The sequence below is a fragment of the Anabrus simplex genome, chromosome X (genome assembly GCF_040414725.1).
Source record: "Anabrus simplex isolate iqAnaSimp1 chromosome X, ASM4041472v1, whole genome shotgun sequence".
NCBI lineage: Eukaryota > Metazoa > Arthropoda > Insecta > Orthoptera > Tettigoniidae > Anabrus > Anabrus simplex.
This window is the reverse complement of record NC_090279.1, coordinates 9,887,736-9,914,698: the sequence shown is the minus strand read 5'-3', so window position 1 is coordinate 9,914,698 and position 26,963 is coordinate 9,887,736. Positions and strand designations below refer to the sequence as shown.

At 40.9% G+C, this 26,963-nt stretch overlaps 1 long non-coding RNA gene across 1 annotated transcript in view; it reads right to left on the bottom strand.

Moving 5' to 3' along the window:
- LOC136886241 (uncharacterized) overlaps nucleotides 1-24,972 on the bottom strand; it is a 42,349-nt gene extending 17,377 nt beyond the window's left edge. The window contains exons 1-2 of the long non-coding RNA XR_010861745.1: nucleotides 24,908-24,972; nucleotides 19,083-19,178 (exon numbers count right to left, since the gene is read on the bottom strand). This is a non-coding gene — a long non-coding RNA (uncharacterized lncRNA). The remainder of the gene's footprint in view (nucleotides 1-19,082; nucleotides 19,179-24,907) is intronic.
- Between the last annotated feature and the right edge of the window lie 1,991 nt (nucleotides 24,973-26,963).

The window sequence follows — 26,963 nt, the reverse complement described above, 5'->3', positions numbered from 1 at the left end:
TTGGTCCCAGCCCTTTTCTCCTTGAACGTCTTGTCAAAGAAGCTTAATCAACTATTACGTCGTTGCTTTGTTCTCAACGAATTAATAAGTTTGTATCTTTTTACATACCCAATACGTAATAACATGGTAGCAGAGTAACTCATCCGATTTATTGTTATCTTCTTTCTATTGTTTTTTACTCTTTGTTACGTACTTTCTTTCTCAACATGGCAACTTTTTCCGATAATTTTCCATTAAATTCTTCTAATGACTATTCATTTTACCCCGGTTTTCCGGTCTCTACCTAATTCACCTTGTGCGGATTTAATTTTTTTTATGAGACTACGCCCTCAGAACCGTCATCCACTATTTGTTCATCTTCGCATTCTAACACTTCAGATTTATTTAATCAAGATTTAAAACCAAAACTTCCAATTACCACTCATCATTTACAGCCAGAATCTTCTAGGCCATTCACCTCATCGCCTATTTCCTCAAATCCACTCATGCCCTCATTAAATTTGGAGATTATTAAGCAGTCATTAACACAAGTGCCTCCTTTAACAGATACAAATCCTCGAAATTCAACTATATGGTTATTTTTTTCGTAAATTTCTTAAAATTAACCTTGCCCCATTTTCTCAACTCGTTAGTTTATTAACGTCTAAAACTACTGGACATTTAACGAATTTTTGGCTTGAAAATATGGCACATTTTCAGGACTGGGCTCAATTTCGCACATGTCTTCATAATTACATTCTACCTTATGAGGTACGTCATACATTGAGTTTGGAATTTGTCCGCAGTCATCAACGTACTGACGAACCTGTACACGATTATTTAGACTCACTTCTTACTTTTAGTGATGTTCTTAATATCGCTAATAATCCATCGGACTTAATCTCAATTGTTACATTTTATGCTGTGCCTTCTTTCCGACAACTTCTTCATGTACATTCTCCTCCTACCTCTTTGCTACAATTGTATACAGCAGCACAAGCCCATACGACTTACTCGTATGCAGATATTTACTACTATGCTCATGTACCACCACCAGGCTTACCTTCTGCTATTACCTCTCCCCGCCGTCATTATCATTACCAATATCTCGTTCTGCTACAGTCAGTAAAACCTATTATATGTTATCGTTGTAAAGGAACAGGACATATAGCTAAATATTGTGCCTCCCCCCATTTCGGAAAACGCACCCAACCCCCGTCCGTAGGCAGTGGACGAGTTCAAGGGGCAAATCTGCCTACTCAAATACATTCTTTGCATCACGCCACCTCTATTACTCGGCAACCTCTTCGATATTCCACTATTTCTTACACTAAACCGAGCTTAAAATATGATTCTCATATTTTTGCTCATTACCCAGGACCTCCCATATTATAGTCTTGCTCCACAATATTCCTACTATTGCACTTTTAGATTCTGGTCCAACCACTTCTTTAATTAGTCTAGAATTTTTCCAATCTTTTCAGACTATTTTTTCTCATCTCCAAATTTCTCAGTCTTCTCTTCGTTGTACTTCTGCATCAAACAATCTACTTCAGACCTTTGGCCAAGTCAGGCTCAACTTAAAAATTCAACATTTTTCCTGGCCTTATTCTTTTAATGTTGTAGAAAATTTATCATATCCATTAATTCTAGGATATGTTTTTTTCGTCATACTGGTTTGGTACTTGATTCCTTTTCTTCCTCTACTCGTTTCACCCTTTCGGATATTAGGATTCCATTAGTGAATTTTTCTGATTTTCCTCTTTCACATCTTCCTTCTGTTTGTAAGGACTATGTGTATTGTAACCGTTCTCAGTCTGGCCAACTTGATAATTTGTTAGTTGAGTTTGCTGATGTTGTAACCTCTAAACTTGGAACTGTTTTGAATTTTCACGCTCATATTGATCTCACTGATACAACTCCTGTTTGATCTCCCCCGTATCATTTAAGTCCGCCCAGAATGAAAATTCTTAATCAACATGTAGATGAAATGCTGGTCGATAATACCATCGTACCTTCCACTTCTGACTATGCCTCTCCCGCGTTCATTGTTGATAAATCTGACGGGTCCTTTCGTTTTGTGATTGATTATCGTAAAATGAATTCTAAGATCCTCTACGATGCTTACCCCATGCCTAATGTTCAAACTGCGTTTCAGTATTTTTCCAATGCACAGTATTTCTCCCTCTTAGATTTCAATTCTGCCTATAATCAGATACCCTTAGATGATAGTAGCTCTAAGTATACTGCTTTTATTACACCTAAGGGGCTGTATCAATTCACTAAAGTACCTTTCGGATTAAACCTTGGTTCACAAATCATGCAAAGATTTGTCGGCAACCTTTTTTCAGACATAAAATATCAGTATCTATTTCCGTATGTGGATGACCTTTTAATTTATAGTCCTGATTTTGACACTCATATTAAACATCTTCGTGAAGTACTCTCTCATTTACGTTCTGTTAATCTTACCGTCAATCCTTCTAAAATTATTTTAGCTCGAAATTCCATTAAATTTTTGGGGCATACTCTGTCGAATAACGGCACATCTGCTGACCCGGATCTTTCTGCTGTTGATCGTATTCCTCCACCTAAAAATTTGAAGCACTTGCGAACATTCTTAGGTATGGTTGGTTTTTATATTAAATTTATCCCTCACTATTCTCACATATCTGAGCCACTTAACTTACTTAAACGGAAAGGCATGAAATTTCACTGGGGACAACAGCAGCAAACTGCATTTCTTTCTCTCAAATCTGCCTTAACCAAAGCCCCTGTTCTTCAAATACCTGACTTTGATTTACCTTTTGAAGTTTTTACGGACGCCTCTGACGTTGCTGTTGGAGGACTCATAAATCAAAACCGAGACGGTAAACTTCTTGCTATTACTTATTTTAGTCGCTTGCTTTCACTTACTGAACGTAGGTATTCTGTTTATGAAAGGGAAGCATTAGCGTTAATCCTCACTATTGAGCATTTTTCTGAATACCTTGACCATCGACAATTTCTTGTTCAAACCGATAATCAGGCCTTATCCTGGCTATTGAACAATGCCCCTAAAAATAGGCAAGACCGGTCGATGGCTGCTCCGCTTTTCCCGTTTTAAGTTTTCTGTGAAATTTGTTTCTGGTTATCAAAATTCAGTTGCTGATGCTCTTTCTCGCCTTTTTGACCAATCATCCTCTTCAACCTTAGATCAACTTCCTACTTATGAAATCAACGCTATTTCTTCTCTTATTGACTTTCCATTATCTTTTGACTCCTGTCATCAGCATCAATCTATTGATTCTTATTGTAAAGACATTAAGATTTCTCTTTCTGCTGCTAATTATGAAGGACCTTTTCGGATCCATAATGATTTGCTGGTTTTTAAACCAACTCCTAAATCGATCCCTAGAGTTCCAATTCCTTCCTCTTTACGTTCGATGCTGTTCCAGTATTATCATGGGTCTCCTACAGGGGGACACTTTGGGCGCACTAAAACTTATTCTCGGTTGGCATCTCAATTCTTTTGGCCCAATATGCGTAAGGATGTCTTCAACTGGGTCAAATCTTGCACTTCATGCCAAAAACACAAACCCCAGAACACACTGTCCTTTGGTTCTCATTCCGCCACACCTTCTACTTACCCTGCTGAGAGGTATTATATTGATGTTGTTGGACCTATCACTAAATCCTCCCAAGACAATGCGTATATCGTTACTCTTCCTGATGGTTTCTCTAAATTTTTAATTTTGCGCCTGTTGCGTACACTTTCTGCTCAAACTATTATTCGGCTTTTGAATGACCAAATATTCCCTATTATTGGTCTACCGAAGTACCTAGTTTCTGATAACGCTACCGTTTCTACATCACAATCCTTTTATAACTTTTGCTTTGCCAATGGTATTAAAAAGGTCTTTACCTCCCCCTACCACCCTCAAGCCAATCTTGTCGAACGATATCATAGAAATTTGAAAGTTCTATTGTCCATCTTTCATTCTGAAGATCAACGCCATTGGGATTTTGAGTTACCTGCCTTTGCGTTAGCACTTAAATCTGCCATAAATGACTCCACCTCTTTTCTCCACGGCTAAATTGTTTTTGGGTAGAGATTTGCAACCTCCTTTAGATTTAACTTGGGATCTACCTTCTTTGCAATCCCCCCCCCCAAGTCAAGTCACTCATGTGGAGTGGAAAAGGGCATTAACTAAATTACACCAGGCACGGGAGATCCATCGACGGGTTCACGACCGTGGGCACCGTCCCTGAAAATTTAAACTTTTAGATAAAGTACTGCTAAAGAACCATCCTCAAAGTTCCGCGAGTGATCACATACCTGCTAAACTTTGTACTCGTTGGACAGACCCTTTTTCAATCATTCGCTTTTCTACTCCAGTTTCTGTTTTATTACAGGATGCAAATGATCCTTCCATTGTTAAAAAGGCCCATGTTTTGCAGTTGAAACAATATTTTCAGTAATTTCTTTCTTTTTCTTTTCTCTTTTGCTCTACCCAGTGACCCTTCAACCCCACCCGGGTCAACTGGACTCTCCCATCTTGGTGAACATAAGGGAATGTTCCCCTTCTTTTGTTTTATATATATATATATATATATATATATATATATATTATGCATGTGAATGGGACAATATTTTTACCCTAGATCATATTGTGTTTGTTTATTGTATTTCTCCTTTTTCGACACCCTCCCCCCTTCCTTCCTTCAGCTTTTACTATTTGCTTATATAAACTTTGTTTCTTGCCGAGTCTGCTTTCATTCCAGCTCCTCTTTCTCTTCCTTCCTCTTCGACCGTCGCCATTCGTCGGATCCATCTTGACTCTTCACTCCCGGAATCCTTCGGATTCCTGGCCGCCGGGGGAATATGTAACGATCACTCCCCTATTTTCTGCTGCCGTCATCTGGAACTCCACTTATCTTCATATACTCGCCGCTACTTTACTCATCTAACCGGCCTTGGACCTTCACTGCCGCCTTGCCGTGCGTCCGTCCTGCTGAATTGCTCACTACACACTGAGTCTCCATTGGATTACGTCACCCGTTGCGTCACTCTCCGATGTTTCTCGATGTTTTGTGTACTTCTTTCCTGAACTTTCGCCAGTGGTATAAAGGCTTACCCCACATACTCGGTCGTCAGGACGAGTTCGACTGCGCTAGCGAGAGGACATACGTGCCTATCGCTCCGCTGTCCCTCTCCTCTCACCGAGACCTTCCAGACTTCGAGAGACTACACTACCTGCCCCAACCGGTTATCGCTTCTCGGTACCTAGGGTTAGATAGGAAATCTGTGGACCAGGGACCCGCCTAACAACGGATAATCCCGCGCCCACTAGCTCGTATTGGAGTGTCTCCACGCCAACACACACGGAACCAGGCTCGCAATTCCCAAAAGAGCAATAAATCGCATCGGTAAGAGCAATTTGTCGATGAGCCTGGGACCATTACAGATACAATCGCCGAGCAACCAGAAAGTCCAGAGACCGAGAGGGAAGAGGCACTGTTGTCACAGCGCTCCGACCAACCGGCTGGCTCCAAACCTACGGCGGAGAAAGAGACCCCCTCACGTCTCTACTCGACTGTGGCGACGCTGTACTCACAGCGCCTCAACTTCAACACCACATATCCATGGCTACAGTTTGAAGGCAGCCCCACAGCAACGGCTGCTGGCAGGAATGCTCAGCCAGCCTTTCTTAAGGCTGGCATAGGTAGCCTTGTCACGCGCGGCCCCAACCGGTCACAGACGACCCTCGCTCCGGACACTGACCCTGTAGAGCAGGGAATTAACGTGACAGATAGTGTTTCACTCACGAAACACTACATCCTACACATGACAGGCATTCTTAGCACTGACACTAACTCTAACACCCTCTTGACAGCTAACCGGAGCTTAAGCTCGCACCTACCAGTCCAACCAGTGCCGGCCCGCGCGGAACGCTATACAGCAGAGCCAGAGACCGACCTGGCGAAACCTGGGGGCGGCGCGCCGACCGGCCCGGTGGCCCAAGGGGCTAAACACAACACGGAAAGCACCTCTCCCCCAATGCAATCCACCCCATCCTACCTAACCTAGTGGTCGTACTGCCAGACGCCGGGAAAGAGGGACCCAGTCCTGCAGACCCGAGCAAAGGAACGGCCGCCCAGGGAAGGAACGTTGGGGAAAAGAACTGGACTCGGCGAAAGGCGCCAACAAAAGTCCAACCCTCCCCCAAGCAAGCCAGCAACTCAGACTCCGACTAGGCTAAACTGGTGATGGACCTATCAAGTTCATCCCAGGAGGCCGACTCTGAAAGTTTGGAGGGAGAGGAGCAGCGCGAAAAAGGGGTGACCGAACCCGCGGTCCCAGCCACCCAGCCTGGAAATCAGGGTGACGGTTTTAGGGAGGCCAAAGGGAGGAAGAGAGGGAAGGGGAAAGGGAAAGAACCCCAGCCCCGGAGCCGCAAGGCTCAGAAAGGCAGGGGTCGAAACCCGAGAACCCAGGCCGATAGCTCCACGGACACTACAAACGACAAGTCTATGCCACCACCAAACACAAACACGAGGAAGACATATCAGAAATCACCTCAACCAGCCACCCGTAAGGGGTCTAAACCCCCACCCCTTACGGTCTACACAAACAACATCAAACAGATTGAAATGGAGTTTCTCAAAGAGCTGACACATGAGCAGAGAAACTACTATTTCTCTAAGCCGAGATTTAATGCGCACGAAGCAGTCCGGCTACACATGTCTAGCTTCAAAAGCTATGAAATCGCTATACAGGTGCTGAGACGGCTTAATATCACATTTGTAAAGATATTGCCCAACGTTACATAAAACGGTTCGTAGTGAGAACGCCCAACAACACATACGAACCGGGAGATATCGGGCTAGCCATGCAAGCCCAGGGTATCAACGCTCTTATAGTGCACCGGATGCGAACAGGAAACAGACCAGCCAAAGGCTGTCTCTTCCTAGTTGCTGTGACGGATACCCCAGGAGCAGACAGTCTGAGGAGAATGCGGATGCTGGCGAATATGCTGGTGACAGTCGAGCCCTACCGCCCCCAGCCACTGGCCCCCAATTTGGAGTGTGTCAGAGGCATGGGAACTCAGGAGCGGCCTGCCGGCTAGATCCCAGATGCCGCAGGTGCGCCGCCTCCCACCTGTCTCGCGACTGCCCCTACGGCAGCGACCCCGCGTACTCTCATTGCGCAAACTGCGGGAGGAAACACGCGGCTAATTATAGAGAATGTCCCAGCCGCAGGGACTACGAAGCCGCTTACCAAGGCAAAGGGCCAAAGGGTGACAAGCGTGGCGACCCTAAAGCCCAAGCAGGCCCGTCAGGCACAGGCGCTTCACGCAAGCAGAAAACAGGCCCCTCAGGTAAAAAGGACCCTTCAGGTCCTCCAGGCCCTTCAGGCTCAAAGGGCCGTAAACAAGGCCACTCAGGCAAATTAGACCCTTAAGGTGGAGGCAAAACTAACTTGCAACCCCCAAGGACGGACACACAACCCTGGGCCTTCAGCCCAAGCGCCCCCCACCTCCGTCCAAAGTACTGTAAGACCTCCAGGAACTACTCAAAGAAGAAGGCCCTACCCCCAATAACTACAAGACAGGTTAAGCCCACACACGCTGCCCCAGGGCCCCCCCGGGCCAGCTCCACACCCCGCAGACAACCTGCCAACAAAAAACTAGCAACCGAGGCACCGCCCCCATTGCCCGCCCCAACACCACAACAAACAGACCCATCTCACCACATACACACAGCCCGAGGGGGACGCGGCAGGGAGAACATTCAAGGAAAGGATAGAGGAAATCCTGAAAACCATCTTCCCGAACTTGAACCTCACTGCAATCATAACCTCTGCAGTTATGATAGCCAACTTGCTGCCCTTCCCCTGGCTGAGGGACCTGGCGAATGCAATATACGAACTCATAACCCAAGATGGCTGAACAACTCTACGAGAATAATAACAATAATAATAACAATAACAATAACACGCAAGGGCTTCGAGTACTAATATGGAACTGCCAGGGCGTTAGGTCCAGGAAATACGAACTCGAACCCTTCCTAGTCGCGAAAACTATTCATGTAGCACTCTGAACAGAAACGTTCCTCCCACCGGGGAAGAAGTTCAACATAAGAGGCTACAAAATACTCAAAAGCGATAAGGCCAACGGAGTTGGAGGGGTGGCAGTTCTGGTAAGAAAGGACATCAAACATATGGAGGTGGACATACCAGAGCTGGTCGAACTGGAGACATGTGGAATTGCCTTGCCAGTCCGAGGAACACCCATAAATGTCATAGCGGCATACTCCAGACCGAAAAGCCTGAACACACAAGATACAGACGCAGTACTAAGGCTAAATCGAAACACGATCCTAGGTGGTGACCTAACTTCGAAACACACCAGCTGGGGCTGCCTGAGACCTAACTCAGAAGGCATAAAGCTGTACAACCACATGTTATCCCAGGACTATGTGGTAACAGCCCCCAGCAAACCCACGTTCCTAGCGCCAAACGATAAGGTCGACGATATACTAGACATAGCCCTACTGCGACATATTCCTCAAAGGCATAGCATAACGGTAGTGAACGACCTTGGGTCGAGGCACCAACCAGTGACACTAAATGCAACCCCAGAGGAACATGAAAACAACCCCAAGCATAGGCTCAACTATAAAGCAGCCAAGTGGGGCAAATTCGAACACAAACTAGACACACTCCTACAGGGAAGCGAGGGTATGCTATTAGACAGCACAGCCCAAATTGACGAAGCAGTCAAAACCCTAGTAGAAGCAATTCAGGCAACCGCAGCAGCAAGCATACCTGAAAGGAAACACAAAGAATACCCACAATTCGAAATTCCAGCCCACATTAAGGAATTAATATGCAAGCGCAACAGCCACAGACGCAACTGGGCACGACACCATACAGGCTACGACAGAATTATGAAAAATGAACTCAATACCGAAATACAAATCAATCTGCAGGAATGTAGGTCACGAGAATGGAACAATAAACTCCGTCTATTCGACACAAACACCAGGCCTCTGTGGAACCTAGCGAGACACTTCACTCATGAAACACACAGCGTCCCTACTATTAAGGGACCAAACGGCCCAGTATATGAGAACCGTGATAAAGCAGAAGTCATAGCGGACTCGATCAAAGCGGCATTCACTCCGAACGAAATACCATCTGACCCTGCCTTCACCAGGCAAACCGAGGCAAAGGTAGCTGAGTTCCTCGAAAACACACCTAAGCCGGAGGTTAAGAGGACAAATATACACGAAATTAAATGGATTATAAGTCATCTTAACCCCAAGAAGGCGCCTGGCCTAGACGAGATGCAGAATATTATAATTAAGAAATTAACACACAAAGCCCTAACACTACTTACCAGCATCTTCAATGCAATGTTCAGACTCCAATACTACCCTGAACAATGGAAAAGGGCTAGGATACTCGTATTTGGAAAACCAGGCAAAGACATGTCAGACCCAAATAATTATAGGCCTATCAGCCTCCTAGACACCCTCAGTAAAGTATTTGAGAAAATACTACAAAAAGGCTAACAGGGCATATCAAGGAAAGAGGAATAATTCGCAACGAGCAATTTGGCTTCAGGAATGGGCATTCAGCCCCACAACTACTCACGCGATTCATAGAAAAAGCGACTATAGGTTTCAATAAACGAAGGGACACAGGTTCGGTTTTCCTTGATATCCAGAAAGCATTCGACAAAGTCTGCACGAAGGCTTACTAGCAAAACTAACTGACCTCGAATTCCACCCAGGCTATATAAGGCTAATCAAATCCTATCTGGAGGGCCGAGAGTTCTAAGTAGACGTACACAACACGCTGTCAAGCATGCGAAGGATTAGAGCGGGCATAGCCCAAGGGTCACTTATTGGCCCAATCCTCTTCGTACTATATACAAATGACATGCCCACTACAGAACTCACTACCACATACCTCTACGCTGATGACACTGCTATAAGATCAACACGTTTATAAGCGGGATCGGACGCTACGACGTCGATCTTCACTAAAAGTACCCCACACCGAAACACATTCTGTTCAGCCACAGGGTTGGGGGACGAGGGGCCGATAGCTGGCTCCTCCCCAAGCTGACACCTAGACGCAACACCCACAACTAGCATGCGCTCGGAAGAGGCTCCAAGTAGCGCTAAGAACTCTCCGGCCATGGCTAACGACATAGCGCATCAAGGTCAATGTTGACAAGTGCCAAGCCGTGCTGTTCACTAGGAGGAACAGACGCACACGCAGACCGGCCAACATTAAACCGCTAAAGCTTTACAATCAGGATATAACATGGCATGATAAAGCCAAATACCTAGGAGTAGTCCTAGACCGAAAGCTCACCATGCTATACCATATCAAAGATATCCAAAGCAAAGCTCAGATTAGACTCAGCCAGCTATACACTATACTGAACAAAAAGTCCAGTATAAACACAAACGTAGCCATAAATATGTATAAGGCCTTAATTAGGCCAATAATCATCTACGCAGCCCCAGCATGGGGGTTTACTGCAAAGACGAACCTGGATACGCTAGAACGAATACAAAATAAATGCATTCGAGCAGCGGCCAGACTCCCTTTCGACACACCAACACGCCAACTACGCAATATTGCTAAAGTCAGCTCGATTAGGCGCCACATACGAAAACAAACACTAGGAATGTACACAAAGTCATGGGGTAATAAGATCAACACGTTTATAAGCGGGATCGGACGCTACGACGTCGATCTTTACTAAAAGTACCCCACACCGAAACACATTCTGTTCAGCCACAGGGTTGGGGGACGAGGGGCCGATAGCTGGCTCCTCCCCAAGCTGACACCTAGACACCACTTAAACCCACACACTGCAGACAACATGTACCTATGTAAATATGTAAATATGCTCCCATGATTACAGCTGTCTTTAACCCAGGAACCAGGCGAGGAAAGACTGATAAGCAACACAACACGAGAAGAAGACGATGGCAACTCAGCCAGACGGCCAAGAACGAATCAACCACCTCCGCCCCCGAAAGAGAAACGGGAGTGGAACATCAGCCCGCGCCCTATAACGAAGACAGCAAATACTGGGAAGTCCTCAGGCGACCCTCCAACCACACTTGGAGTCAGTGCTGGACTATGTACTAATATAGTTACTATTTTGTGCCATTCTTCTATTACTTAGGTAGAGCACTGGACCTGAGCGCAGGCAAGCAAGCCGGCACTCCAAGGAGCACTTGTATGTATATATATATATATATTTATTGTTTAAATAACCCTAGCATAGTTGCAGATCTGCAGTGACATGTGTGTTCCAACAACACCGCACAGATGGACATCGCCAGGAAGAAGAAGAAGACAGCCCCTTGCACCAAGTAAGGCTTGGCTCTTAATCCCCCTCTCCAAACGGAGACTTGGCACCAGGGACCACTGGCTGCTGGGCAAAGGCCCAGAGCCCAGACGCTAGTGGACCCGAGCTGTCCTGGCAGTGACAACATGGACTGATCCCCATAATAACAAACAATGGCAAGGAAATGGTTATGATTGCATGACACATCTTCCTAACTAACACAACCTCTGGACTTTCCAGCCCACATCCTTGCATGTGCTATCAAAAGTTGTCAGGTTTTACACGTAGGCTCTTTCTCTTTTCTGCCTATGTGGTTTTTTTACTGACCCTTCAATACCATACTTCAACACCACCTTACCAAACACAAACTCTTGCCGTGGTAGCGAGTCTAACTCGGAAACCGGCAGATACTCCATGTATCACTTCCCACTCTTCCCTGCTATGTCTTTCTACTTAGAAATTAATAGCATGTCGGAGGCCATGTAGATTGAGTCGATGGTCACGGCGGGGGAGCGTGCTACATGGGCCCCCGGTAAAAAAAAAAATTGGTCGTCAGTCCAGCACTGACTCCAAGTGTGGTTGGAGGGTCGCCTGAGGACTTCCCAGTATTTGCTGGGAAGCTCCACTTCTTATATTTTGCTGTATTGGGCAAGCAACAGAGTATTTATTCTTCTCCTATGGTTTTTGGAGTTATCTTCATTGCTATGGCCGGTTTTCTTTTACGCTTTATATGAGTGATATTTTTCCTTAACAAATGAACATCAAGTAATATGCAATCTCAAGAGTTAGTGAGTGATTGAACTTGTGTCCTGGACGGAACAACTTATCACATAAACTGTTCCTGCACTTGGCAACTTTTTATACTCAAGCGACTCCCACTTTGTGATTCCAGTCTTTGGCCCTCCCGTGCCTTTCTTCTCCCTTTGTTCACCTTTTTTGGAAATTTGTGTCAATATTCTCCGAGGCTTATAGGTTATCATGTTCATTTGATTAGTTACACATTATAATTTGTAAATGGTCTAGGGATTCTATTCTGATGTACATCATTCACGATGAACGTTTTCTTTTATGTGCCAGATTACAAAAATTTGAGTTGTAATTTGAGACTGATTTCCTTGTACAAATAATACACTGTTTTGATTAACCTTTATCATTCTTCTTCTTATTACGTCCACCGACCTCAAATTGGTCCCAGCCCTTTTCTCCTTGAACGTCTTGTCAAAGAATTTTAATCAACTATTCCGTTGTTGCTTTGTTCTCTACAAATTAATAAGTTTGTTTCTTTTTTACATACCCAATATGTAATAATAACAAAATTATACGTATATTACACACAACTTGTTACAAAAGGAAATACCTTACTTAATCATCAGTCCTTGCTGCAGTTTATTTCCTTGAAGCTGTATTTTTCAACAGAACCTACTTTTGAAAGAAGACGCGAGTTACTTTCTTGAAGTACATATTTATAAAATTCTTCACATGATACATCTTTGAAATTGAACTTCACAAGTAACATTCCTTTCACTGATTCTACCAACAAACGGTTCCTTTCCTTTGTCCATTGGGCATTTATGAATGAAAACACACGTTCAGTGGAGGCATTGCTGCCTGTATGGCAAAAACTGGCAAATGTTCAAAAGTTCAGAAAATACCTCAATGTTCTGGCACTTATTAAAAAAACATAGCAATGTTGGTCTAGTGTTGTATCTTTATCCAAAGTTGAAGTTTTAGAATAAGCCCTTACGTTGCAGAACTGGCCGAATAATTTTGAATCATCTATTTCTACACCTTTTGACTGTAAGTACTGAATACATGGTACAATATCGTCAATGCTGAGGTCTTTAATGTTTTGAAGTTTCAGCCATTTGAAAATCTTGAATTCCTCTATAGGATGCATCCATTTATCCAGGTTTCATAGAAACAAAATACATTCTCCATAAACACTTTGCATTCTTTATCCAAACCATCTTCTGAAAATTTATTTAACATCTGTCTAACTTTAAGGGGAATGAATTGACCTTCAGGTCTGCCTTTCAATGAAGATTGGACAGATTCTAATAGTTCAAGCACTTCTACAACTGAATTATGTTCTTTCTCAAGTGACAACGTTTTATAGTGAAAAATGTGCATGGTTGAGGAAAGAAGCAAAAGATAGAGCTCTCAAAAGTCATTTTCAAGGAAGTTTCTAATTGATGAAGGCACTGACATCCTACCCTGAAAAAGAAAGTAGGATTTCAGAGCTGGGAACAATTGCAGGATTCTTTCAACTCCTGGATACAATGTTAACCACCTAGTCATAGAATGATTTAAAAGCTGCAGATAATTTACATCAACAAATTCACAAAAGTCTTTCAGTTGCTGAGTGCGCACCGCATATACATGAAAGAAGTTGAAAATTTTCATCACCACAGACACAATATCAACAGGAAGAGCATCAGCTCCATGTTGCAAACAGTTATGTAGAATGTGAGGAGGACATCCAACACCTACTATGTTTTCATTCAAGTCTTTTTTGAGAGCAGAGAATACATTCTTCCCTTCCCTGCATGCATGGCCTCCAAAATTAACATTGGCATTGTCTCCAGAAAATTCAATGTGTCTAGAAGTAATTTTAAGCTTTTTGAGAGTATCAAATATAGGAGGAAATACATTCAGAACTTTCATATGGACATGCTTGTAAATCAAGAACTTTTATATGAATGCCATTATGTTTGTAATCAAAGAATTGGATGACAATTGGAAACAACTTTAGTGCACCATGATTGCTTGCATCTGTTCCTAGGCCAAAAAATGGAACTTAATTGTTAAGAGTTTCAATTATAATATCTGTCGAGTGAGGAGCAATAACATTACTTATTATGGCTTCTGTTTTAGTTCTTGCACAGGTCAGTTTCTGTGCTACTTCAGAACCTAAGAACATACTCTTATTCAATTTAGTTGTGCAGTCCATTGATTTGTACGACTGGTGATGGAAAACTGTATGAAATGACATTGTAGCTTCTGCAGCTTGAATGTTTTTATCATCTGTTGAATATTTGGGAGCGACAAATGATAACATTGAACATGATATTGACCTAGTTCTCACCGTCTTTTTGTGTTTTTCACGGTTAATGTGTCTTTTCAAGTCACCAACACCTTTGCATCCGACATTAACATTACTATCACACACTGCACATTTTGCTTCACTTTCACTGGGTCCGTGAGTAAAGCAAGGATACTAATGTTTTAGTTTTTCCGAAGTATTACACTGTCTTTCTTTAGATTCACTCCTTTCAGGTTGCAAAGATGACATACCGGTACGTAATAGGATGCAATGAGATTAATATTTCACTCCACTCGCTGCATACTCGCACTATAATTTACAGCGACAACCAGATAACCAAACACGATAGCTGCAAATCATATGGCAAGCACATGTAAACTGTATCTCTCGACACTTCTGGTTTCTCTCAACATAAACATGGAAATGAAGCGCATTGATTGGTTGATTGATCCTGGACTTCGAGTTCAATATATCGAATATTAGTATTACTTATTTCCACCCTCGTAAGTAGCGCCCTGAGCACATGGAGTTGATGTACGATACAAAAACATGCTGTCTTCAGCCGAAAACCTAAGTCAGCAATCTTGTAAAGAAAAATGCCGGACAATGTCGATAAATTAGAAATGCCGGCCGGACATAACCAAAAGGATTGAAAAGTTTGCTGGATGGTAGGTAACATGGCATTTCACCAGTCCTGCAGCACCACACTTTGGTGGAATCTGGGAGCAGCTGTCAAGAGTCTGATATAACCTCAAAAGAGTGATGGTTTCTTATTGCTTCACCAACAGAGAATGAACAACTCTTACAACACATACATCCTCTCACCAACTATTTTACAGACATGTTTTAATTGTGTACATCGTCATTTGTGAACTTACAACAAGTTTCCTCATTGTTATAACACACGTTTCCCTATGTAACACTTTGACTTGAGTAATGAGGATCCTGATTTTTATCCTTTAGGCATGAGATCACAGCTGATGATGCCCATGAAATGGGCGAATCCTGTCCCATTAAATTAGTATGACAAGATGTAAATCTTAATTATAAGAACCCAACATTTATTGAATAGGTGTATCTCAATAAAGTTTTGTAACAACCCACGGAGAGAAATTAAAGTCCACTGTTTGTATTGGAGTTGAAACCTGTACACAAATGTTAGATTAATTTTGTATAGGTAACTATCAACTCACATTAAGACTATAAATCCAATCATAGATCAGAAAGGCAACCTTCTTGTTGGCAGAAGTCTGCACAATATTCCAATACTAGTGGAGTGTAAACATTGGAAATTCTGTATCCATATCATCCCACAAGTATAATTATGATGGCGGTACACTTTTGACTACTTCATCATGGCACTCAACTCTCTGAGAGACAAGTTTAGGATCTCATCAGCAACAGGGAAGGAAAGAAGCCACACTCATGCATGTCTCAAGTGTTCTAAGTTGAATGCAGATACTGCAGAACAATTGATGTTAAATACACACAGGGTGCATGTAATCCCAACGTACCCATTCATTAAAACTAGCATAGACTATGCTAGCCCAATACTCATAAAAAATGGTGTGAGATTGAACAAGACAAGACTGCCTAGCTACCAAGGTTGTCTACATAGATATGATACCTAATCTCACCACATTTCTCTCCGTACTTTACAGCGATAACTTCTACGGAGCAGCTAAGGAAATCAAGGCCTTTCTGCAAAACAACCCTCAGAAAACCACTCTTCACACAACTACAGGCATGGGACTGACATGGCATTTTTCATCCCTCCTGCAGCACCCCACATTGGTGGAATCTGAGAAGCAGCTGTCAAGAGTCTGATATATCACCTCAGACGAGTGATGGGTTCTTATCGCTTCACCAACAAAGAACAGACCACTCTTACGACACATACCCACATTCTCTCACCAAAGCTAAATGACGACACTTCTTACCTAACAACAACCCACTTCATTATAGGAGAGACAATTACTACACTCTCTGATCATGATTATACTTCCTCTCCCATCAAAACCTTGCCCACATGGCTATATATTCAGCATGCAACCCAGAACTCCTGGAGGAGATGGTCAAATGCATTTCTCAATAAATGGACAATGAAATACCCCATAGCAACATAGTCATACTGAAAGAAGACGACACACATGCTATGAAGTGGACAATGGCAGTGATCAAATATGTACCCTGGTAGTGACAAATTAATTCATGTAACAAATGTTCAGGTGAGTAACGGTGAACTTACAAGGCCTATTCACTAACACTATCACTTACGAAGTATGAAAAGAAAGGCAAGTTAACTCTTGAATGGCTTGTTTATTCATTTCATGTTTAAGTAACATTATAAGTGACAATGGACTAGTAACACCACAGACCATATTACGAAGAATAAGAATGTTTTTCATTTGCCATGATATGGTTACAGTGTGAGTAGTATGTAAGTGAATCCTCACAGTAAGCAACTTGTATCTACAAATAATTGTATTATCTAGAAGACAATCTATATATATAAAATAAGTTATGTTTGTACATTGCTCAGAATTTGAAAAGAATGGCATTTCTGTATCGGTTATGTCCACAGTAACAAAGAAATGCACTTTTTACTTTTCCATAATTTCTGTCTGTCTGTGTGTACACGCATCACGAGAAAACCGCTGAAAGAAATTAATAAAAATCGGTATGTAAAGTCAGGGGATGAGCCACTACAACCTACGCTATAAATTATTTTATTCATGCTGAGTGAACTGGTAGTATAGGGGAAGGCCTAAAATTTAATTATAAAATATTTGTATTATTAGTGGTCCTATCGATAAATGCTACATAACTTAAGTTATATAGAATTAAATTTCCGATCATTTATGCCGAGCCACGAGAAAATGGTTTAAAAGAAATTAATGAAAAATTGGTATATAGAGTCGGGGAATAAAAAATTACAGTCTAAGCTATAAACAATTTTATTCCACCAGGATGAAATTGTAGTTTAGGGGAAGACGCCTAAAATTTAATTTTTAAATACCAATGTTATTGGTCTTATAAAAATGTACCACAGGACAATAGTTATAGAGAACACAACTTCCGATCATTTATGTTTTATTCAGTTTTACCGTACCGACTATGATAAAAGTGGTATTTCAGAGTTGGAAGGAAACTAAATCTGAAGGCCTACAATATTGAAAGCGCATAACATTGATCAAGATTAACAATACATTGACCATTGTTTGTTGTGCGTACCGACTATAACAGCCTGACTGAATATTGCCGCGAAATATCAGGGAAGTTAGAAAACTTTCTTTATTAGCATGCCATTCCTCTGGTTCATACATTTTCTGATACTGCTGGTTCGTAACATACTGGTTCATCATAGAATTCTAGCTATGCGATCCCTACTCTGACGCGCTGTTTTGAATGAGCAGTGTGCACATGTAAGGCAGAGGCTCACTTAGTAGTAGAATTAGAATTTAGGCTTGTTCCAAATTATAGCACCACAATTCACTAAATAACTCAAAATTTAACTCTGAAAAGAGCCATTTCTTTAGAAAAGCTTCTTCCTCTTCACTTTTATTAAATTCTATATTCATTTTATTCCAAATCAGCAATGAAGAGGGGGTTTCTCCTCTGATTTGGAGAAAAATTTGCTTCCAAGTCAATATAGATTTTCCGCCGCCAGTGTAATGAATTGAGATTTTCTGACTCATCGGGCACTCCTAGGAAACAAGTTAGTAAAAGACCATAGTTTTTGCCCTGAGACTCTCCACTATTCGACACTCCCGCCGAATAAATACAAAGAGTGTTCACGGACCACACCTCAATGCGGTTTGGTCATTTAGCTCCAGAACTTTGGACTGTTAGATTGGCAGTGTAGTACTGTTCGTTAAAAGTGAAAAATTGTGTAGTATCTCATTTGATCGAGTGTCTCATATGAAAGCGTTGTTTTTAATTGCGCCATTACTACTGACGTCATTGTAATGGCCTATGTTCATTTCAGTTGGGGAAACCATGAAGACAGTTTTTCTGGGGAAGTAAAAAGGCAGGTGGAGAGTGCCTGCCATTATAATGAAAACTCGCCAACCTGATTGTGACTGATGGTAGGCAAGCGAGCCTACCATTACAATGAATACTCCCTAATCCAGTCTTCATATGAGAAAAGATGTTTGGTAACTTCCCAGTCGCGTTTCTAGGGTAACGTTAAGAGCTATGCAATTTAATACAATCTTGCTCACAACGTGTACAATACCTCATCTAGAATTCTGTATACAATGTAGAATTCCATAGCAAAGCATCGGAAAATCAGCTAGTAATTAATATAATCAATAAGATTTCAAAGGTGTTTCATTTGGAAGCAACTAGTATAATATCCTGTAACAGTAACAAAAGAATGTATCTTATAGCTACTTTGTGATAGAAAACATTTATGAAGTAACAGTATTAGTGAGAATGTTACCAGCTCCCAAATGGTATAGAGTAGAGGTCTTTGGAGCAACCCTAACTGCTGCGCCATTCATAACGCAAGATCGTGGAACAACTTGACCAAAAAGGGAAAATTAGGTAAGTAAACAGTCAATCTCATAAAAAAGTATGTTTACCACAGGACTATCAATCGTGTGCACTGAAATGAAGGATCAAACACTGATATCTGTTGAGCCATTTTCAAACTATTTCAATTATCAGATGATGGCTTATCAAATTATGTACATTACCTCAAGAGAGTTTTCCTGCGTCGACCCTGGATCTGATAACTCTGATTTAACTTCTTCTTTCAGAGCTATTACTTCTGGCACATGTTCAATATTCTCCTGTGGAAAATAAGATATATTTTAGGTATGCTCATAACACACATCTACAAATATAGCCACCAAAAATGAGCTTGTTAATTAATTGCCTGTATTACAGTTACTTTCCAAATTTCACTAATGTTTAAGAAAGATTTCTACCAGCAGAGGATTGTAATAACAAAAGGGGGTACTGAGAAGTGTTACTATTCTTGCTCACTCCTTATGTCAGAGAAAGGATGAGACTGAGAACAAAATATACAATGAGAAACATTTTCTAGCCATTTCAGAAGATGTCCTACCAGGGATGGAATTGGGGCCATCTTGCACAGATTTTGGAAGGAAGCAGCCATAGACATAAACACTAAATTGTATGAACTCTTTTGATATCCACAATCATATCAATCAAATCTTAAAGGTTGTTTGAACCACTTATAAGTATTACAACTGCTCTAAATCAGTTTTGTTCTCAGCATAGAGTTTGTCTACAGAGTAAAATACCTCGAAATATTGGACTCACATTCTCTACTCTGGTTTTGCTGAGCTCACAGAGGCTACATCAAGCATTAAGACAGTTCTGTTTCGAACAGCATATTTCATTGCTGCCAAGTGTAAAATAAAAAATAAACATGACAGAAGCAGACTTATCACAGTCATATACAAGCTAAAGATGTGATGTAGCCCAATGTCAAAGCAAATGCAAATGAAATATTTTACTACTAAAATGATATTATATAGTGTTCTGTGAAGGACTATGGGGAGGAGAACACTGTCAGTGGGGTCGACAGCATTGTAGTGTACACCTGCAGTTTCAGAAGCTCTTTCATGATATACTACAAGATATTTAAATTTCTCACTTGGATTCATAAAACCTTGTCAGAACTAAAGGGGGGGCAGGGAGGGACTGTGAACAAAAGCTTATGTTTTATTATAAGTGAACTTACTAATAAAAGTGAATTAAATATGAAGTTCTAGAATATACCAACTTACGCCATTCAATACAGAAGGAAAAGAAGAGTAGCAGAACTAAGGAATGGAAGAAAAAGATGCACAAAATGGAAAGGGAAATATAGACAAAGATGAAAGAAAACTTTTTTAATGTGCCGTATGTCCTCAAAGTGTCAGTGCCCACTAAGAAGGAGCATATTAACTTTTTTCACTGCGCTATTTTTAAACAGAGCAATTACAGAAATATTTAACTCTTATTTTTGTATTTTCCAAATGAACTGAAACCTAAATTTTTTTAAAGATTAGTGACTTTCAACATCATTGCACCATTTTTAACTCAACTTGGGCAAACTAGCAGTGACATTTGACCTTGAAACACACATTACTGTGATACATCGTGAAACATGGAACTGGACACATTGCAGGCTGTCTTGGGCAATTCCTGCAAAAAAAATAAAAATTGTCTGTCTTGTCTTGTACAGTGCCTTTCCTTTCTCTGAACAGTTAGCTGATAATATGGAATGAACAACACAATTACGTTCGACACTCTTGTCCTGCTGCTTTCCAAGAGAGTGCCCCTCCGTCAGGCGCACTTGAGGTATGTAATCAAAAGGTCTTCCTCGTTTCGCCGGCGGACTGCGCTGATACTCTTGTAGAAGTCCAATGATGACAGATTTTCTGAAGTCGAGAGCACTAATTGCCCTTTTTTTTAAAGCTTATTGTACAATATTCTTCCAGTTATTAATGCAGTTTCAATGAGAAAATACCACATGACCTGATACCACTCGAGTTTCTTGTGCACAAATGCATAGTTTTCAGTAGATCAAATTTATCAAAACCATTCATTTCACGGTTGTAATTTACAACTAACTTGGGTTTTTCAACAGTTACATAGCCACTTTCACCTTTCTTTTTTGACCTCTTCTGAATCTTCACAATCTCAGATGTGTGTACGGTCGATAACAAGTTTACCCGGCCAGTATCTTGCCGTGCGCACGCTAGCATTTCTTTGAATGGAAGAAGCCAGAATTTAGATTTTTGCCATTTCTTCATTTCCAAGGTTTTCATCTCTTGAGGTAGGCCTTTGCGGTTAGATCTCACTGTCCTGCAGTACCTATGTTCTTCTCAGAAAGCTGGGTGAAAACCGCTGGGATTGAAAAAAATTTGTCCACACACACAAATCTGCCAGTATACTCAAAACCCTCTGTCAGGCTTCTTACCACTTTCTCGCCCAAAGTTCCCTCACGCATTGACTCTTCACTGTCCTTTCCTACATAAGTATGAATCTTGCAAAGGTAACTACTTCTACTGTCGCATAGTGACCAAAAATTTACACCCCATTTTGTTGATGGCTTTGAAGGAAGGTATTGCTTACACCACAGCCTTCCCGTATATTTTAGCAATGTGGTTTTCATTGTTACTGAAATGCATGAAGCTTTGAAGAAGGCAGTACTTGTCTCGAGACATCACTTGGCATAGCAGTAAGCCTTTATTGTTCAGAAAAGTAAGTCTGTAATGCTGATTTACGGCACAATCCCATCCCAATATCAATAGCCAACATTGCCTGAATATCTTCTATTTTGCATTCAGTCCATCGATCACACCTCGAACGAGGAGGAAAATCAAATATTTCATCTAAACAATGCTCAGCATGTTTATATATTTCCATTACTGTGTGCTCAAACACTGAGCGTGACATAAACTGAAGAACTGCTTTGCATGGGTCATCAAAATTCAAAACTTTGCTTTTCACAGTTATATCAAAATTAGCCCCATCACATTATTCATCTTTGTAATTCTTACGTCATCATTAATATCCCACCAGACTGATACAAAATGAAGATCTTCCTCCTTGGCAATTTCTTTCCAACAATCACTTTGCACATCATCACTTGTTTCATTGCCAAAATTTACTGAACAGTCGGAATAATAATCAGCCACTAAAAGAATGAAGATTTCTTCACTGTCATTACTAATGTAGTTCTACCCGCTCATAGCTGCTGAGTGAAGTCTGCTATTGGCCAGAGAACTGAGAGGAATGTTGACGGGTGGGCATGTGAATGATAACAAATAAACATAGGTCCAGTATTGGCGGCAATGTTTTCAAACAATGCTTAGTACATAGTCAATATATGACTATAGATGTTTGTATTCTTAAATGCACCTTTATTAAAGAAGCAAGTGAAAACTATAGCCGGAAACTACAAAGTCGACAACAGTCAATTACCACAGCGAATTCTATTGTGAAGTAAGTCGACAAAAGTCGACTTCCGCAGTGTAAGAGTTAAAGAGAATTTTCTCAGAATCATTCATTCTAGAGCCCTTACATATGGTTCTCTATATAACATAGAGTCTGAACCGTATTCAAGGAATAGAATGAGTTAATCACTATTCTGCCTTTCTAAGTGAATTCAATGTCTAAGCAAAGTACTTATTTTGAGAGAACGTACAATCAGATTTTGAGCTATTTTATCTCTTGTATCCCATAAGCAAATCCACTGTTTCCTTAACACACTTATCTTCCAGCACATTGTGGATGTGAGGGTAAAACAGAGTAATCACACCTGTGTTCATATTTTGTTTAGCAGATTGGTGTATCCAGTCTCAAAAACAGTGAGAATAGACTTGTGATTTAACTTTTTCTACACTAATTACAATAGGAGTAATAATTTTTAACATGTGGTTCTAATAGTCCTTTACCTTCCACCGCTCCAAGGGCCTTCATGGCCTGTACGGAGATGACTTTGCTTTGCTTTGCTTCTTTGGTTCTAATAGTGGTTCAGTAATGTTGGAGGATATTAATTTTTTTAAAAGTACAACGGGCCAACCGTCCTTTATTATAATCAGAGGGGAAAAATAGAAGATGTGTAACCCCTAAACCAAAGTAATTACGATACTGACAACAAAAAGTACAGAATAATCCAACCCCAACCGTAACACACTCGCTAACAGTTTCCGATATTGGCATACATTTCCTTAACATAATTTTCATATATGTACAAGTTTGACAAAGTAGTGTTATAAGATATTAAACTTAGAGTTCTTGATCAAGAGTGTGCCCATATGCCAGGTTCAAGTCTGACACAGAACATAACAAGAAATATCAAAGGTAGAGATCTTGAACAGCAGTGCACTCGCATCTAGGATATGTTCAGACACCATTCTCTTCTGTAGTGCCCGTAACTTAGAACTGAGAAAGTACACATTTATTCTGAGGATAGCACTCATTAATAGCAGAAGTTTAGCTTGAAGCACCTGTTGGGCATTTATCTCATCTGTAAATTAGAAGTACACAATGTTTGCAATAGATTATTACGTCAAGTCACAGTCATTCATTGAACATCAATCTTCCAACGTTCACGGTTTGCAAAGACACTGAGATGCCAGAATGATGTGCAGGAAAAATTTACTTTCATGCCAGTAAAACTACAGACATGTGCTGGAATAATTCAGCTTCTTCAAATATCTCTAGGCCGAACCCGAATCGCACTCACCGACATGAAATTAGCATTAGTTTACCCTCTGAGCTATCAGATGAAGAGCCACTGAACTGAAAGCCACACACCCAGAAGATTGCAACGGACTGTGATTAGAGTAGCAACAGACAGAGCAAGGAAAGAAGAGGAAAATATCTTTCATCTTCTTCAAAATTTTCCACTGCATCTCTGCCTTCATCAGGGTGTTTTCCATTAGACGAGTTATACTCACAGTAAGCTTCCAAGGCAGAATTTTACTACGTGCTCACCCAACATTAGTGTCATTGTAAAGAAGTTCAAATGTTTTCCATGAGAGCCAGGGACCTACTGACCAGGACCTAATTCAATCTAGCACCCACCATTTGCCATCACTTCAGCAACAACTGGCACTGCAATAGGCTGAAATGATCAGAAATTACGTCAATTCCACAATGATTCCATTACCGAACCAAACCATGCAGAATAAATACATAACCACACACCCTCCAGAAATACATTCCAATAGCCAACAGAGGTAATCAATTAACAACAGACAGTCAGTCAATGGGAACATAGCACATGAAATGCCTTGAAGCCTCAATCTTCAGACACTGCTAATCACAACTTTGTCACTAGGTGGACGTAAACAAGGCCCCTTGTCTGGCCCCGCAGTGTAGGGGGCAACGGGACCGTCTGTCATCAGGCGGCCCCGGGTTTGATTCCCGGCTGGGTCAGGGATTTTTAATTGTAAATGATCAATATCCCTGGCCAGGGGACTGGGTGTTTGTGTCATCCTCAATGTTCCCTTCCTCATATTCAACACTTTTCACTTCCACCATTTTCAAATACACGCATGTTCACAACATATGGTGCAAAGTAGGGGCAAAAGATCTTCTTAGGTCGACGCCCCAAATAAATAGCATTTTAAAAGAAATAACACCAAGGCTCCTTCAATATCAAGCCCTCAAGATTGATTCAACTTTATGCCACTATCAAGCATAGAATGCACTGCCGTCTCCCTAGTACATGCTAGAGGCCAACTGTCCACTCAGCGGCCCTTTTTCTTTGTCCCACGAACAATGTTTTTGTCACTAGTTTGACCCATAGATGTACATCAATGCTATGGATTGTAGTTCCTAAGAGTTGGCAGCTTTGTGTAGCACATTGTGGCATATTCCCAGACAAAGGAACAAAACAGATTTGTCCTATATCTAGATGCCCATGCAGGAAATGGTGACTGGCTAGTGTTAGCATTGAGTAAGCACATAGTAAATTTTGCCCCTGCCAAACTTATTCAGCTACTATGAGTTAAGTTCTGATCTATATAAAGTTATCTGGAATGAGACTTACAAGTGATGCATTTGTTGTTTCTTCAAGCCAGGCTGGTTCTTTTTTGACCTTTACTTCCAGGTCCATTTCACACCGCAACTGAAGTAGTTAGAAGGTACTGGGATTTTTTATTATTTCCAATGACTTTACACTGAAACATAGGCCAGAAAAACATATTACCTTATTGCTGTCATTGCCACTAAGGTTATTTGTCAACAAACTAAGCAAAAAGCTTGTAATTTTACATGGCCATCAATATTATGATCATACCGAAAAGACCCGAAATATTAATAATTAATTAATGTTATTTGCTCTACATCCCTCTAACTACTTTTTTAGGTCTTCAGCGACGCCGAGGGGCCGGAATTTAGTCCCGCAGGAGTTCTTTTATGTGCCAGTAAATCTACAGACACAGGGCTGTCAGATTTGAGCACCTTCAAATACCACCGGACTGAGCCAGGATCAAACCTGTCAAGTTAGGATTAGAACGCCAGCACCTTAACCGTCTGAGCCACTCAACCCGGCACCCGAAATTTTACATGACTGTTGATAACATTATCATACCTATAGGACCTCAAATTTTCTATGACTGATACTACGATGATAGCTAAGGACCTCCAGTTTTATATGACATTTAACACAGTGATCACTTCCATAGGATATCTAATTTAACATATTTGTCAAGATCATAGTCGAAGGACCCCTAGTTTTACATGACACCTTATACCATACTTGTAGCTATATAACATACACTTTTATATGGAACTGAAAACACAGCAAGATGACTTTTCTTGTGAGAATCCAATTTACATTAATTGTGATCGAAATGCACAAAATTTCTTGAAAATTCAGAGTCTATTCCATTTGCATATCACTCTGATCACTGGGTCCATATCTTGGAATTGTCCTACCATGTTTATCCTCTACACTCGCTTCAAAGCTAACTAAATAAGTTCATAGTACCTTGAGATTTGTTCTATCAAATTCCACCTTCGTAGGATCAAATTCTCACAAACTGTTCTCTTTTTATCAAGCTGTTTCACTATCTCTTTATTTCAGAAATGTTCTACCTATCTGATGTTCAACAACTTCCAATAACACAGCATTTCAAAGGCTTCAACTCTGTTTTTCTCGGCACCAGTTATTATACATGTTAAGTTTTTCAATCTGTTGAATCTAAAGAACAAGATGCAGAAGAAATATGAGTTTTGACAAGATTTAGTGATAACATTTATAGATATTAAGGAGGCAGATGACCGTGTAGCTCTGCAAGTGGTCTTGGATGCAATGATAAAAAGATGGCAGGGAGAGGAGAAGATGCAATTATAAAAGCCAAAAATGAAAAGTTAGTAAATAGTGTGAAGACTACGATAAGACAACAAACTGGTTCAGAGTAGAAGCAGAACTCAACAAGGATGTGTAATATCCCCTCTATGCTTCATTACAGTTATGGATGAAATCCACAAGAGTATACAACAAAAAATGGGAACCAAGCCTTACACATTGCAGATGGCATTGTAATATGAGAATAAGATGAAATGGAAGTACAAGAATATATTACTGTGGAATCACAAGATAGAGGAATATGGAATGAAAATAAGTGTGGAGAAGTGTGTATTTCAGAAGATGGGAAAATAAATCAAGAAATTGGAAAGAGAACTGAACAAGCCAATCAGTTTTTACCACTGTATGAGATGTATAGTGAAGAACTGGGATATCCCACAGGTATGCAAGAATATTCTGTACCGGATGTATTACACAACAATTTTGACATATGCAACAGGCACATGGACAACGTAAATAAACAACTCTCCAGATTTCGAAACCTTCTACAATATTTTGCAGCCTACATTGTAAAGAAATACTGAACATTCACAGCGTCATATTTAAATCGCACACACAATTAAATAACACATCAACACAATAATTAAAATTACTGGTATACACTACATCTTGTCATTTCTTTCTGAAACTACCATCCGCATTTCTTCATCTGAGTAGCACTTCAGAAAAAAATCCCCATTCCACCAAATTTAAATAGGCCCTATAAGATAAATATTGCTACAACACACGAGGG